The sequence below is a fragment of the Sebastes fasciatus genome, chromosome 4, assembly GCF_043250625.1.
Source record: "Sebastes fasciatus isolate fSebFas1 chromosome 4, fSebFas1.pri, whole genome shotgun sequence".
Taxonomy (NCBI): Eukaryota; Metazoa; Chordata; class Actinopteri; order Perciformes; family Sebastidae; genus Sebastes; species Sebastes fasciatus.
Genome location: NC_133798.1, coordinates 36,502,297 through 36,515,834, shown reverse-complemented (window position 1 = coordinate 36,515,834; position 13,538 = coordinate 36,502,297).

Genomic DNA, 13,538 nt, shown 5'->3' with positions numbered 1-13,538 from the left:
GTATTACTTTTGAAGACATTAACAACACAAGAGAGGTTCATTTGTGAGTACAATGTTATCATAATCAATAGCAGCGAAATTAGACCCGAGTTGAAATAATAGAATTTCTTACACTCAAACCTTTAGATGTCCTGATTTGCATATGGAGTGTCTGAATAAATAGTTTTATTCTCACATCCCTGTGATATGAATATTTATTTACGTTACAGCCTCTCCAGTCTTTTGCTCTTTGACGAGGTTGACCTCACAAAAATAACAAGAAATTGTTCAATATGTTTCAGTGGCAAGTCTGGAATAAATTATGGCAATGTGGTCAGTTCATCGAGTCCATTAACACAATAAGCTCATTAAAATGTACAATGCAAACATCAGCACAGCTTTCCAAAGCCACTCAGTGCTCTGTCAGTCATCTGTCATCCATTGTTGTTGCTCTTAATCCCACCATTGACGTTGAGGTCCATTTCCACCATCGGGGACTGCAGAATTAATCAGCGGACTCAAATTAGCCCAAGGCAATTAAAACACCAGGCAAATAGTTAATTAATTGACCTTGGTGGTCATTAAACAATTCATGGAATCAATAAGGGATCAATGGTCACCAGCGACCTTTCATGCTCGGGACCAGATGGGCTGAGGCCACTTAGATGAAACCATAGCTGCATAACAGTGGAGATGAACTGCGCTTTATTCTCCAGACAGATGGATATGTATCCTCAACCTCCTCCCCCCTCCTCCCCTCTCATCCTCAACTCTCCCCCCAAGGCAAAGGTTTTATTTTTTAACCCCGGGGATACAGTGAAGTTAAACCTGAGTGCCTAAGCTGCGTGTTTTCTCTTAATTCATCGCAAGTAAAGCCTATAATCTTGTTTCTTTAAAAAAGTCAAAATGGCACTCATGAAGGGCATCGGCTGTTATTAAGGGGCTGCGACTCGTGATTCATTTCAACATTGATTAGTCTGCATATGATTTGTGTGATTAATTGGTTTGGTCTAAGGAGGCCTCTGTTCTTGCCTTCTTCTCTACCATCATCGTTTAGCAACTCATTTAAATCTAATTCTCAAATTCATTCACATAATACTTGACAGGTTAATCATCTTCACCTGCCTTTTTACAAAACAAAACATGGCCCAGTACTCCCTCAGATATCGTGGTGTATAAATATGGAACACCAAAATACATGTTATCAAGAAGAAATCGTTATCCTTAGAACATTTTAAAATTAAATTATCAAAACTTTTAATTCATGATGTTTAGATATATTTTATTTTTTTCTGTACTGTTGTTTGTATGTATTAGGTTTTTCTGCACATTTTGTGTGCTTCTTGTTGTTGTTTAACTTTTGTTGTATTTTTAAAATTATATTAGTTTAGATCTTTGTTCCTTTTTTGTTATTGGTTTTTTTTCCTCCTGGGGTTGGGGGGGAGGTCCTTTGTATCAGCCTGTGGCTTCTTGACCTCTCCTGACACATTTCTTGTTTTGTTTTTTTATTGACTGGATTTTGTGCAGTTTTATGTATGTGCAAATAAATAAAATAAAATAAAGTTTCTTTGTTTAGCAAGTCAGCCTGGTCTGTCAGAGGTTCAAGAGAGTGGAATATAACTCCAATTAACATCAGACAACTAAACACTTATAGATGCTTCTATCTATCATACGTCCTGCTTGTCTGCAATGTCGTTTTATATGTATAAATGTCACTACTGATTCTGCTGCTTTTAACTGCTGTGTGTCCTTTCCAACATTTAAACTGCATGTCTTGTTTTAGGATGTATTTTAGGAAGCCTTTTGTAACACCTTGGCCATGGACCACAGATGAAAAATAGCCTTTTGGCTAATTTTGGCATTTTATTATACCATTATCTTTTATTAATATGCACTGTCCCTTCACAAATAAACTAAACTAAACTATATTTAAAGACAGGAAATTGCAAAACAAAATTAAAATTGCTTGTTTTGTCCAACCAATAGTCCAAAGATAGTCAGTATACGATGACAGAACACAGAGAAAAGCAGATAAAAATTTACTTTGAATAATACAATGCTATCATTTACCATCTACGCATACACAACTTCAAAAGTGTACAAAAAAAAGTTCACCAGGTGACAACAGTTATTACAGCTTCTGCCTGATCCCTGATACATAAAATTAATATTTATGCTTCATTACAATAGAAACACAACTGAGTTTCCCTGCACCTGGCTGTCATTTATTAACATGTAATCCAACAGTTTTCAGTAATATCTGATAGATTGGAGTTAATTTCTTGCCAAATATGAATAAAAATTACATTTTTAAACGTTCTTCTGCAGCTACAATTATCACGATGCAACATGCGCTCAGTGTGACATCAGCCTCTCTTCCTTTCTTTGCTCATCTCTTGAACAGAGGTTCGCTCCTGACGCCTGTATGGCCAGACTTTATGAGGACAAAGGAACTCTGCTTTCTAGTACATCCACCTCCCTCCTCCTCCTCCCTCCTCGACTTCTCCTCATTTAAACTCCCCAGACTCTCCCCATCCCCCAAACACACACACAGCAACAAAACCTCCACCCCCTCATCTGCTGATCATAGTGACCTAGTGATGAGTCGTGTCATGTGGTTAAATAGATGTGGATGCCAAAACTTCTCCTGAACTTTGGTCCATATACTATTACAGAATACCAGAAGAGGAAAAAACTAACAAAGGGTTTTTTAACCTAAGGATCTGTGGAAACAAATTAAATTTAATTATCATATATTTAAGATTTACACATCAAATAAATGTAGTCTTTTGTTGATAATTTGATAATAGACTACACCTTTTATATTAAAGATGAGACTAAGTATGACTAAATTTACAGGAAATCTTTAAAATTCTATTTCGATATCGTACATTTTTCTTTACTTTTGTCAACAATACTTTTGTACAGCTAACAACATATTGTAGTGTTTCATTACATTTTTGTAAATGTGAAACTCTAATCTGCTCATGAATCTCACAGCTGTAGGGAAGACAAATGTGAAGTCATGGTGACAAAGGGCTTTTCCATTGGCACTTTCGGTCACGTTGAGTCATACCATGCCACACTAATTTGCATTTCCATTACCAGTTTTAACGCACCGAGTTGTGCTGAGTCGCGTCCCAGATGGACCATCTCTTGCAATGACATCTCGCCGACCGCGGCCTACCCGTGACGAAAACCCAACATTTCCTGATTTCTGCTGCTTCATAATAAAACCTTTTATATAACAAAATAACAGGGGGCTTCTATTGTCAATAACTTATAGGAAAACATTTTTATTTATCTACTGTTTTATGGTTACACACACACCTTCAAGCAGGTAGCCCTGTTGTAATGGAGATGCAAATCTCTGCCGCGCTGGACTGACGCGCCGAGGCAAATCGAGTCAAGCAAGCAGCACGTGTATGGAAAAGAGGCTCTAATGTTGATGTTAAAATGCCTCAGCTGAAAAATAAGGCTGATGTCATTTAATGTTTTTCTTATTGTTAACAAATCCTATGAAAGAGGCCAAAACTGGCAATGTGTCTGTAGCACTCACATTCTTACTGAACTTTTAAGTTTTTTTACATTTATCATGTTCATGGTGATGAGTGAAACAGTGTCGTTACTTCATGTATTTTTAATAGTTTTTGGACAACAATGGAGCTCCATGACATAGAGGAATGAGATATATATCAGGCTTTGGCTACTCATGATGCAGCAGCAGCAGCGTCAGCACGCTCTTCTACACCCTCCACACATTATGCACTAGAAACCTCACAACAGCAAGAAGAGGCGCTTCTTTGTTTTGTTGTATTTGGCTGAACAAGAAAAAGTAAAAAAAAAAAACTGGTGTGTGACCGCCTCATGAGAATAGGACGAAGGATGTTGAATACTCTTCATACAAACAGCAGCGACCTCGCGGTCACATTTTTGTCACGTGGACCCACCTGGATCCTTGCAACCATGAATTGGCCTTTAGTCGGATCAATTCATTGTCATTTTTTGCAGTGATGTCATTGCTGCTTGGTCGACCCCCATCCACACACACACAAACACACCCTCACCCTCAGCACCGGCCAGCTGTCTCTCCTGCTGCTCTCAGCTGATGGAGTAGGGGGGAACTAGGAAAGAGAGGTGAGGGGTGGAGGGGTGGGTGGGTCGACAGCTGAGCAGATGCAGAAGCCCCTCCTGGGTTTTGCTGGGGACGGGCTCTTTCCCAGCCACCCCGCAGCCGTGCAGCTGCCCAGGCACCAGCTGTCCTGATGATCGCACCAAACAGACCAGGGACTTCCTCATGTGTGGTGGTTGGCTGAGGAAGGAGCGGAGGTGGTGTAGTGTGCGTAGTCGCACTGTATGGGCCAGCTGACACTCTCTGAACAACCCCCCCAGTCACCAGCACTCCAGACCAAAACTATCCCAGACAAAACATGCCTGGAAATACACAATGTCTCCCCTTTGACCTCTTTGACCGCTGGCTCGCACACAACAAAACACACAAGAGTTAAACTTAGCCTGTATGTCACAAATAGGGTGGTGCAGGGATGACGTACTTTTGTAGGCCAACCCAGAAGTTAGAATCACACGGGTTGATTTTTACATTGGGGTTTTGGATTATTGCAAAAAATAAGCTCTGTGGCAAACAAACATGTATGATGCTTACACATTTTGTTTCTTAAAATAGAAGTACAAAGCCACGGTCGCATGAACATGAGTATACACAACGAGGCTGTAAAGGCGGACTAGTCGTGATGACGTCTTGTGGTCTCATTTAGCTGCTTGTTAGCAACCACCTTTTTTAAGAGATATAAAAGCTTCAAAATTCCCAAGTGGGATATTTACTGATGTATTTTATATCATAGAACAAAACATTAAAATCTCTCTTAAAAACTTGTGTTAACAGCATTTAACTAAAAACCCATTTAAAAAAACATTGACTTCAAGACGAGGGAACCGGAAGTGCTAAAATAATAACTAATTTCCGGGTTTTAGGACTCATTCCTGTACCACTCTATTAGACATCAGCCAGTAGATCAGTACAGTAAAGGCCTCATTATACCTCAAACAGACTAGGTTGTTCATTGTATTGTCCAACCACATCTTAAAGCTCGGGTGGGTGATGTATTTTAGAAACAATTTTTGTTGTATTTGATGAAATTGTCATTACATCCCAACAGCAAACAATGAATCAAATGCTCTGACAAAACAAAAAAAAAATCCGGTAAATGCGGCTGTCGCAGGACTGTAATAAGCCCCAATCATTTAATTCGCCAAATTAAACAACTGGACGGCCCACCTGCCTGTCTCGTCACTCTGCTCGTGCACTTAATGCGCGTCAACGGAGACTTCTAGAAGCTACTAGCTTGACAGCTGCGAGTACTAACTATAGCCATGTTCGTTGTTTACATTTATTATTATATGTTTACATCCATAATAATCATTTTTATGGGAGTGTCTTTGGAGGGAGGCCTGAAGGGACGGGCTGTCAGTGTTGCCAACTTTGCTGCTGCTTTCATTGGAAAAGAGTTGACAACACTGGACTGGGGGTTTCATTGGATAATTTTCTAAATCCAGCGTACTCTTGCTGGTTTCTCCAACGTTAGCTAGCCAAGCTTTAAGTGTTTATACCTGTTCTGAATGGGCACAATCGGGTTGAAAAGCCTGCTGCTATGATGAAACAGTCAAATGGACATATAGTGCACAGTTTCTCCCTGATGTCATTCATGGTGTTGCTCTCAGCTGTACACATGAAAAGTGACTAAAGTAGTTGTGTGAACTCTTTGAAGTTTAGATTATGATAACCCCTCTATATTTTCCACCCACTTTAAAACAAAAAAAAAATACTCTTTTCTTGCATAACACTGGATCCCCCCAACCGTAGTTTCAAGTAAAGTTATATCAGTGTAATTTAGGTTTATTTGCTTATGCATTCTATTATCAGTTTCATATGAACGTATACTGATGCTGAAATGTCTCTTGCTCTTCTGAAACCAAATTTAGGCCAGAGAACTCACATCTGATACAGAACTGAAGCACCATTCACATTGTAAGATTGTGTCTGAAACAACTTAGCACGTTAACAACATTTGACAGTAGTTAAGAAACCATATGTGTTGTACTCCACTTTGGTATCTTGCTTTATATGGGTTTGCTTCTTTTAGAAAAGTCAAAAATTGAACACTGAATGGAGAAAGTAGGAGTCATACGATTCCCTAACCTGACCTTGGCATATCCACTTTTGTCCCACTTTATATGTCCATTAGCACAGCTGGATAAACGGACCCGAAGTATGAAGACACATATTTCAGTTTGCAGAGACACGTGGTGCCCGCCTGACTATTTTATCTTGTATTCATCCCGTAGAGGTTTGTTCAACGACATATTCAAACAGTTAAAAACACTTCTCTCAGCTGCTTGTTTCGGTAACAAGCAAGTATATCTTATACTTTTATACTTCCAATTCAATATATTCTTAATATTATTCTTATTCATTTGAATAGAATAACTTTTGTCTGTAATCTAGGAAAGCAGTTCTGCAATAAATACTGCTAAAGCTTTTAGGCTAAGCGTGTGTAATTTGATCTGATCAAAATGCAAGGTGTCACTGAAGTTCATGGTGATGCAGTGCAGTGTTTAGTATGCTTTTATCAGTATTAGTGATAAAATACAATAACATAAATGGGAAATGAGATAATATACACATTTGAACAGATGTATAATACACAGAAGATTAATAGTAAAGAGCAAATATACTGTTAAGAACAAAAACAGATGTCAGAGTGTGTCAGAATTGAATAATTTGAGGATTCTGCGTCTCTTCATGTGCGTGTTTATGTGTGTGAGGAGGGGTGGAGGGATTGATCGGATGACCAAGCAGACAGGAGTGAGTATGTGAGAGAGAGATGGAGGGAGGTGGGGGCCCCAGATGGATAATGGATGGGAAGTGTGTTAGTGAGTTTGGATCTGGCAGAGACGCAGCAACATGCCACCGGTGGGAGACTGAAGGTCAGAGCTGTTGACACGACCGTCCGTCCAGCTGACACCAAATGAAATTACTCTGTAAATGTCATGTAATGAAACTGTAAATTAAATCACAGTCTAATTTAATGTAATGAAATTGTACATCAAAATTACACTGTAACTTCATTTCCTCTCCAACATCTTTACCTCCAAGTCCATTTGGTGACTGGAAATCATTATCGCTCTGCAAGTTCTCATCTCATCATCTTTAATACAAATTATCAACTGTGAAACCATAAAACTAAAACTAAAAAAGTAAAAGTACCAAAATGGAAATAAGGTACAAGTACACATGATTATGGTTTGAGTAAATGTACAAAGTTACTCTCATATTCATGTGTCTCATTCTAATTTAATTCTTCACCTAATTAAATCCAGTAGTTTTAACAGGACAGATAAACTGGAAGAAAGGTCAATTAAAAAATAAGTAAATAAAAATAAGTTCCAATGGAACAAGTACAAATTCGCTTGGTATGATTTCTTGAAATAAGATTTAATATTTAGGCATTTCAAGATAAAAAAAGAGATCTTGAAATTAGCTGGGATCACTCATCTTGAGCTATATTTCACTAGTATTAGGAAGTGTTGTGTGTTATAATAAGCCTGTAATACTCAAAAGTAGTTTTTCCACTTAAGATATTCAATATGCATTAAAAAATCTAGTTCCTATATCTCACTGTTACTGTTCCTTGTTCGGTATATTTTGATTAGTAATTTGACAAATAAACTTGATAAGATTTTGCGTTTTTTTTTGCAGTTAAAACCAGAATGTTATGTTTATTTCCCCCAGCAGTTAGACCATTATGGGGTGCAAAAAGCCTTCCACTTAAACCAGAGGTCTGCAACCTGCGGCTCCAGAACCACATGTGGCTCTTTAGCTCCTCTCAAGTGGCTCCCTTCGGATTTTTAAAAAAAATTAGTGGAAATGAATAACTGTTTTTTGTTTACATTTTCATTTTTATTTATCATTGTTGTAGGTCTATGGTACGACGGTACGACGGAGTATAAGGGCCACATTGAGGAAAAAAAAAAAATCTGAGATTTCGAGAATTATGTCATAATATTATAAGAAAAAAGTTGTATTATGAGAATAGTCATAATATTATAAAGTAATAATTTTACGTTTATTTAGTTTTTTCTCGTAAAGTTATGACTTTTTTCTCGTAATATTATGACTTTATTCTCGATAAAAAAAAAAAATCCCTCAATGTGGCCCTAATACTCCGTCGTACATTTGCACTTTGGCCCTCACTGCATTAGATTTATATACTATATACTACAAACTGTGTAACCTTCATCCAGAAGGATTTTTTTTTCAGACTGTTAGCACATCGACCTATTTTTTTTTACAGATAAACTCAATAATCAGGCTTTTTTTCCCCATTTTCACTTCATTATTTATTTATTTATCATTCTATTTTAATCACTGACAATCTGGGGTGTATCAAACGGAATCAACTTACATCCAAATGTACAATTAGAGAATTATAAATGATTAAATGCTGACCAAATTTCATTGCTGCTTTTACAGACTGCTTGTGGGATCAGGGAGCAACGTCTGTCATATCAGTGGCAGTAAACACTGACCCGACTGATAACTGATATCTAATAAAAACAGGCCGATAAACTGTCCAGCAAACTGATACGTTGCTCTAGTGCTACTTTTCAGAGTAAATACAATACATAAGAGGATATTGTCGGGGGTCGGGTGGTCCTCTGGGTCGGGTTGTGGCCCCGCTCGGCCCTCGTTAGATCAGGATCGTCTCAGCTGTACCCATCCATCACAGAGGCCCCGGGCGCTGGCCTGGGTGCCCCTAAACCAACACTGAGTGACTGACCACAGAGAAAGGTGAGCTGCTGTCCCCGTCCGTCCCTCCCTCCATCACCTGCTGTTGTCGTCACACATCACCAGCCCCCTTAAACTGGACGGCAGCTGCCTGATGGAGCAGCATCCTCTCTGTGTTGGGGGTTGCCTTTGAAAGTGTGTTCAGGGTTGGTTTCTTGCCTGGATCCAGGTACTAATCCTCTCTACTGTAGGTAAAGGCTTGTTTTGCCCAGAGGGGAGAAATAAAGTCACAATGGCACATGCAGCACCTTTATCTAAAGGGGAAAAGAGGGTTTGCAGACCTCAAAGCAAAAAGGAAAATGGCTGTTATTTAGCAGGAAGGGGCGGCGATATGACTCTTTGTTTGGTCCGGTGTCGATGATCAAAAGCTTTTCATGCTTTGAAGTTATCTCATTGACCCACTGCCATATAGTATTTGATGTGAACAGCAGTATACTTGAGACAACTTTTCTTGTTTCTGGTGCTGAAATATGTTATGGACCAAGCAGACCTCTCAAATAATTCACTAATCAAAAAAGAGAATATTGCATGGTATAGCTCACAATAAAAAGACTTAATGCAATGACAATAATGATATAACAGTGTCGGGTAAGAAACGTTACACGCTTTTTTTACGGGGAGAAAAAAGGAATAAAAGAAGAACAAATAAGAAAATGTATAGTGGTTAAATTATCTCACGTCTCTCACAGATATCCTCAGAAGCTACTGTCACAGTTCAATCCTTCAAATGACCCAAATGACACTTCCTGTGAGGAGATTCACTCCTGTGAGTCGTGAAGATTTTGTCACTTGCCGGCGCTAAAGCCAGCTCCAGCTCCAGCTCCAGCTCCAGCTCCAGCTCCAGCTCCGACTCACGGGAAGTGACTTTTGAGTCCTGAAACAGAAGCGTCACAGAGCAGCATGCCTTCACGCTGCCCACCGTGAGCTCCTTGAAGGCCGTCGACGGGATCCTGCCGTGTCCTGTTATGAGGTGACGGGTACGACGCGAGGCATCAAAGAGTTCTAATCTGTGATTAGCGTTCAGCAACAAGGAACGGAGAGGAATCCACCATTTGCTAAACCAGCTGCGGATCAATTGTTCTTCCTCTGAGCCCTATAGTAGATCAATTGCATCGATACCTCGTCTTTAGATGAAATCAATGCACCCTGAAAACCAAGAACAATAGGCATTGATTGAAATGAGAAGAATGGAGGATTACATGTTAGGAATGTATTGAGTATTTTGTTTTTGCTTTGACTCCTATAGAAATTCACAATTCTCAACTTTTGCGCCCCCGAGTGGCAGTATCAGTTTCAGCATCAATTGTCAATGGGATTGACGGCGTGTTTCTTTCCCCTAAAAGGGAGCGCAGCCTCGGCGATGATGCAATGCTGGTCTGGTCTGTAGCGTGGAGCCATAAAGCCCCTTATGTTTTCTAGGACACGGCAGGGGAACCAATCGGAGATCAGCATTTTCAGATTTATTGTTGGTGCAACCAACTACACAGCAACTCTTCGCCAAAGAGTTATTACTATTACCGGTAGTTTAAAGTAGAAGTTTAGAGACATGTTTCAACTTCTTCTGTTTACTCACACAGGATTTTTCTCCCAAAAGGGAGCGTGGTCATGAGAGCCTCCTTTAGATGAGGTATTGCCCGTCTGATATATTGGTGATGGTCTTGTTTATTCAGTGAAATTAAGGTAACGTCTTTAAACTAATGTGCCAATGATGCATTGGTGTTAAAATGCCACACGTGCACAACAAAAGGACAGATAACACTGCAATAATCTGTTTTTTTGACTGAATGAAAAGGACCCTGCAGGTTAAGTGGAAAACACATGCAGACAACTGTTAAAGTGTCGTTAGGACCTCACACAAAGACAAAGGCCATCCAACACTTCAGCTGTCTGTTGACATGTAGGTGTAAGAAGGAGCCAGAGGCTGGTGGTCATGATATCCAGAGGTGTGCAAACCACACAGAGGAAATTAAATCCCATCGCCACCACAAAGTGAAAAGAAGAGAGGAAGAGAAAGTGTTGGATGCCATCCTCCGGTCTGATTTGTATTTGCTCTTCCCTCATTTCAGTTTGACAAGCAACACATGAACCACCTGGTTTACAAGAGGACAGAAGACTGTTTCACACATAAAGCCCAGACCGGCTTTTATCCAGCAGTGCAAGTAGTTTCCTCTGTTCACACTATTAGCTGCATGGCAGTTTCACAAAGGTGAGAAGAAGCCAGATGTTGCAGCCACGCTAGACTTCAGAAGATGCCACTTTTTGTTGTTTTGGAAAGATGGAAAATGAGGAGCTACTCTGAACAAAGTCTCTTCTATAATGCAGCCGTCCATCAGAGGTTAGCCAACGTTGAGTCCTTTGTCTCAAAGTTAATCAGATCTTTGTCTTGAAGTCTGATTTCAACACGCATGGTACTCCCTTTCTCCCCCTCATGGTCTTTATACTGTAGCTAACGATCACTTGGCGATTAATCAGTGTCATGTAAATTAACTATAAAAGAAGATATGTCTATTTTCCCTAAAACCACCTGAGACTTGATGCCTGCAACATATAGTTGCCATAACACATCAGCACAAGTCTTTTTCATAGAGATATTGTTCAGGGATGTTTTTCTTTGTCCAGATGTACAACTTGGATTGGAGTTAATTTCCCTTAATGTGACAAAATAATAAAACGAACGCCTCTTCGGTAAGAAAATGTATATAATGGGGCTTTCAATGAAAATAGACCAGTAAACAAAAATAGCAAAATAAAACCTGCGGGTGGGTAATTCATTATGCAAGCACAAACTCGTGCACAAACAGCACTAAGGTTTGCCCTGATGCATGGAGCCTGGTGGAAAGGTGATCTTTAATATTCACTCCAGCTTTAGGTTTAAGAATGCTAAAAATCACCCTCAATCAGAAAAGCAAAAGACAGAAAAGAAGTCTCAAAAAGCCCTAAAGACCAGAGTTTATGGCTGAATCTGCTAAAATGAGGAAGTCAAGGAAGGATCAGAATGTCCTCAGTGTGTAGTTCCACACCTCTCCTCCCCAACACACTCCAGGGTGTTTTCATCACTTATTCACAAGTTGTTATGGGTTTGAATGTGAGAATGTAGGTTTCTGTTTTTAAGTGTTTATCTTTTTAGTTATAAATAAAATATGAAAAATAAGACCAAAATGTTTTTATAGAATAAGCCAGTTATTAAACCCAAACTTATTTTTCTGGGGACCCTCTTTTTAAAAATGACAAACCATCGCTACCCAATTCACAATAGGTCTTATATCTATAAATTGTGAGAAGAGCGAAATTGTGCGTAAGTTCCTGATCATTTTTACCGCCATATCTGCATCACCTCATTATTATCTCAAACAGGTAAACCAGACATTTTGAAAAGATATACGTTTGATAAATCATAACAATAATTTGTTCGATGCATACATTATTGAAGCCATATACACATGTTAAATAATTTTTAAATGCATTTATGCAGACTAAACAGGCTCTCGCTTTTTTTTTTAATTATAAGTAGACTAAAATTATCAGAACAATACGAACAGTCAGGCTCCCTCATGTGGCTCAAAGGTAAACTACAGATATAAATGTTAAAAGACTATAGAAGAAATTCTGCATATTTGTTTGGCGACCCTAATAAAATCTCCTGCGACCCACCTGCGGGTCCCGACCCAGTCTTTGGGTACGACTGGAATGAACAAACTTGATGTATGCAATATAATAAAGGGTAAAGGGCAGAGGGAAGGAGAGGCAAAGATGCAATATTCCAGTATTCCAATATTCACGTCTTGGGTTCAATCGGCAAATCTTTATGGCATTTACCCAAAACCCCAGCGAAGGAGACAACAGATGGAGAGACGTTTTACATTCCGGAGCAGTTGGACAGAACAAGACACCAGATGCTTTGCTTTTATCTTTCCGTGTTCGCTCGGTCATTTGGAGGTATGGTAGCCCGAGCAGGACAAAGAGCCAAGGCCAAATATCTTGGCTTTGTGGGGACAACAGCTGGGAGGAACAAACCAGGAAGTCGCTCCACTTCATTAAAGACCCAGCAGGGGAGCAGCAGAGCTTTTTTCCAGCTCTCCTCCCACTCTCTCCATCACTGCACTCCTCCCTCCTGTCTGTCATTTCATACATAATACACGCCTTCCCTCACCAGTGTTGGTTAGAAGAATGAGCTGGAAATATGATGAGTCCATCACCACTACATATCCACCTTCGTACATGGAATTGGAGATTTTTTTCCTCACGAACCTGTATTTTGTATATCAGCAATATATGTCTGACATTCATGCAACCATAGAGCTATGGTTGAATGGAACTCCCTTCCAGATCATATATCTGAAACAAATAATAACACAAGTTTCAAAAAACAAGGGAAGAAACACTTCATAATTTTACATTATATTTGACATCTTAATGTGCATAGTAGCCCTATTTTAACCGTTATCGTATGGTAAAATGATATATAGATGTAATTTATGTTCTGTTGTAAGAGTTCATGACTCAGCAAAACATGGTAATATATGAATATGAATGTAAGTTATTTGTTTACTGTAACCTCGTTAGTTGTACCTTTATTTTGTGTTGTTTTTCATGTGTTAATGTATTTTTATCTTGTTTATCTTGTTATATTTTTGTGTGGACTCCAGGAAGAGTAGCTGCTGTATCTGCATCAACTAATGAGGATCCTGATAAA